This window comes from Octopus sinensis, unplaced genomic scaffold (assembly GCF_006345805.1).
Source record: "Octopus sinensis unplaced genomic scaffold, ASM634580v1 Contig02433, whole genome shotgun sequence".
Classification (NCBI taxonomy): Eukaryota; Metazoa; Mollusca; class Cephalopoda; order Octopoda; family Octopodidae; genus Octopus; species Octopus sinensis.
Window position 1 is genome coordinate 10,883 of NW_021825680.1, and position 3,499 is coordinate 14,381.

At 38.4% G+C, this 3,499-nt stretch overlaps 1 non-coding gene across 1 annotated transcript; it reads left to right on the plus strand.

The window, feature by feature from the left end:
- The first annotated feature begins 1,757 nt into the window (after positions 1–1,757).
- LOC115227256 lies at positions 1,758–1,863 on the plus strand. Its single transcript, XR_003883097.1, has one exon. It is a non-coding gene; the product is annotated as a U6 spliceosomal RNA (small nuclear RNA).
- The last annotated feature ends 1,636 nt before the right edge of the window (positions 1,864–3,499 follow it).

The following is a 3,499-nucleotide window of genomic DNA, read 5'->3' on the forward strand; positions in this document are numbered from 1 at the left end:
ACGTTCTGAGTTCAAATTCCGCCGAGGTCGACTTTGCCTTTCAACCTTTCGGGGTCGATAAATTAAGCACCAGTTACGTACTAGGGGTCAATGTACTCGACTTAATCCCTTTGTCTGTCCTTGTTTGTCCCCTCTGTGTTTAGCCCCTTGTGGGTAGTAAAGAAATAAGAATTGAACCCAGGACCATATGGTTGGGAAGGAAGCTTCCTACCACACAACTCAGTCTGTTGTGGGTTTAGTTTACTCTTTACTCTTTTACTCTTTTGCTTGTTTCAGTCATTTGACTGTGGCCATGCTGGAGCACCGCCTTTAGTCAAGCAAATCGACCCCAGGACTTAATCTTTTTAAGCCTTGTACTTATTCTATCGGTCTCTTTTGCCGAACCGCTAAGTTACGGGGACGAAAACACCAACATCGGTTGTCAAGCGATGTTGGGGGGACAAACACACAAACATGCACACACACAAACATACACACACACACATACATATACATACATATATACGACAGGCTTCTACCAAATCCACTCACAAGGTTTTGGTCGGCCCGAGGCTTAGTAGAAAACACTTGCCCAAGGTGCCACGCAGTGGGACTGAACCCGGAACCATGTGGCTGGTAAGCAAGCTACTTACCACACAGCCACTCCTGCGTCTATCTATTGATTTGTAGCTCGTAACTGTAATAAAAAATATGTTTGACTTGGGAATTTCTTTTTCAAATGTGATAAAATGTATAACCCTAGGATATCGCTGGCTTCAGCTGAATTATGGGATCCCATTATAACGTGAAATTGATTCCTACATCTTGATCTTTTTGTTATCCAACACGCATCATCATATTGGGGGAAAATGTCTCCTCTCTAACAACTTCTTTTCAAGTCAATCTTCGGTAAATTTATTACACACGTTTGCAAAGAATTCAACACGTTTATAAGTAAGTTCTTGATAATATGAAGGTAAACAACCTAAATTAAAGTGTATGAGTTTAGCTTCATGTTTGTTATGCTGGGCTAAAAAAAACAAAAAACTATTCTATTAGGGTGTGAATGTGTTTATGTGTGTGCGTGCTTGCGCAAGCGCGCGTTATTCGAGAGAAAACTCATTCATTGTGGTTTTATTTTCATTACGTTTTTTCCTTTCGGATGGCGAAACGCTCCCCATGAACGCACGTTCGTGAGATGGTTGTGATCTGTAAACAGTTTTGAGTAGGAACAGGAAAAAGAAATATGAATACGCAATGCGCATGTGCACACTGAATTATTAAAACGGAAGAGAAGAATAAAAAAACGCAATGCGCATGACAAAATAAAGCGGAAGAGAATAATAATAACACAATGACAAACAAGTTATATGATGGTCGGCCACGTCTGGCACCACAATCACGCAGCTTTGCTTCAATTTTCTTGTTTCTTCTATTTTTCTTTCTTCGCTATGTTTGTGTGTATGTGAAGACGCGTGGGTGAGTGGTCAGGGTGTTGGACTCATGATCGTTAGACTGGTTTCGATTCCTGGACCGGGCGATGCGTTGTTTTCTTGAACAAAACACTTCATTTCGCGTTTTTTTGCTAGTCCACTCAGCTGGCAAAATTGAGTAATCCTGCGACGCACAGGTGTCCCGTCCAGGTAGGGAATCCATAGGCCATGGAAACTGGGAAACCGATCCTATAGTTTCCATAACTCGGGAAGGAACTTTACTTTCTGTACATGTTTGTGTATTCTTCGTTCTTGGTCTCGTATTTTAATGTGGTTTTGTATTGTATATCTGTCACGGCGGTACACATTCTAAAATTGGAACGATACAGAGAAGATTAGCATGGCCCCTGCGCAAGATGACACGCAAATTCGCGAAGCGTTCCATAATTTTTCAATAGGCACAGGAGTGGCTGTGTGGTAAGTAGCTTGCTTACTAACCACATTGTTCCGGGTTCATTCCCACTACGTGGCACCTTGGGCAAGTGTCTTCCACTATACCCTCGGGCCGACCAAAGACTTGTGAGTGGATTTGGTAGACGGAAACTGAAAGAATTCCATCGTGTATATATATATATGTATGTGTGTGTGTGTTTATGTGTTTGTTTGTACCCAACATCGCTTGACAACAGATGCTGGTGTGTTTACGTCCCTGTCACTTAGCGGTTCGGCAAAACAGACCGATAGAATAAGTACTAGGCTTGCAAACAATCAGTCCTGGGGTCGATTCGCTCGACTAAAGGCGGTGCTCCAGCATGGCCACAGTCAAATGACTGAAACAAGAAACAGAGTAAAAGAATACGTGTTATATATGTAATTATTAAATCACGTAAATTAAAAAGAAAAAAACGTTTTGAACACGTGGTATGGCCTGGTGGCAATTGCTCTAAGGGCGATAATCACTTCTAGATTAATCACGGAGTGGTTAGAAGTTTGAATTTAAATCGAAGGGTAACAAAGATGCACAGAATATACACGACATGTTTCTCTACTCGTTTCAAAGATCTTAAATTTTTCTTCTCAGACGTAACCATACACAGCATCATTTCGTCCCCATTATCACTTTGGAGGGAACAAACTAAATATTGATTTCCTGGCTGGAAGTAATACTTATGGTTCTTAAACGTTAGGTATGGAGTCTGAAGGGGAAAGCCGTTGTATTATGTTGTCTATGTTCAATTAGACACTGATTTTCTGCTGTCTGTTGGTTATGTTAATGATATTTTAGTAGATTTTCTGTTGTTGTTGCTAATTGCGTTAGATAAATAACACTAATAAGTATAGTAATTTATTTGGTATAAATATTTAGCCTCGACAGATTACATACAAATATACTGTTTCTTTTATCTCGATTATGTGTTTATTCAGTTTATTGTGGAAGCTGTTGGTAGTACCTCAAAATTGTAGATTTCTAATTATTGAGAACAATTCATTTTGTTATTTTCAATAAAATGCGGTTTCGTGGATATTGTACGATTTGAATTGAAATTAAAAAAAAAAATTTTGCTGTTATCTGTCGAAACGCTGTGTCTGCTGAAAAAAGTTTACATTAGGTTTTCATTGTTTACCCAAACAATACCTCTAACATATCTACAAAGCAACTTAATTTTGCTTTGAGATTCTTCCTGTTTCTCCTTTCAATATGACATACTCATGCAAGAAGTGTATATTATCAGAAAAGCAGAATGCTAAGCCGCATTCATTTACGCGCTTGAACATTTTGCAACCAGTATATTTGTATAAATCTGTCGAGGCTAAAGTGGTGTGTGTGTATACAAAAATAACAATAATTCCATCTAGAATTATTGTTATTATATTTATTCTACATTAATCAGTATAACTATGATGCAACCCCGAAAGACTGACTTACATTAGATGGTAAACGGCATAATGAAACAGGAGCTTTATTTGTAGACTCTGACGTTACCATAAACTAATCTAAAAGAGATAAATAAGTAAAATAAATATATATATAACTTCTAGGGTGATTTCATTTACCCTAGTCCTGAAGTGTAATAATATATATATAT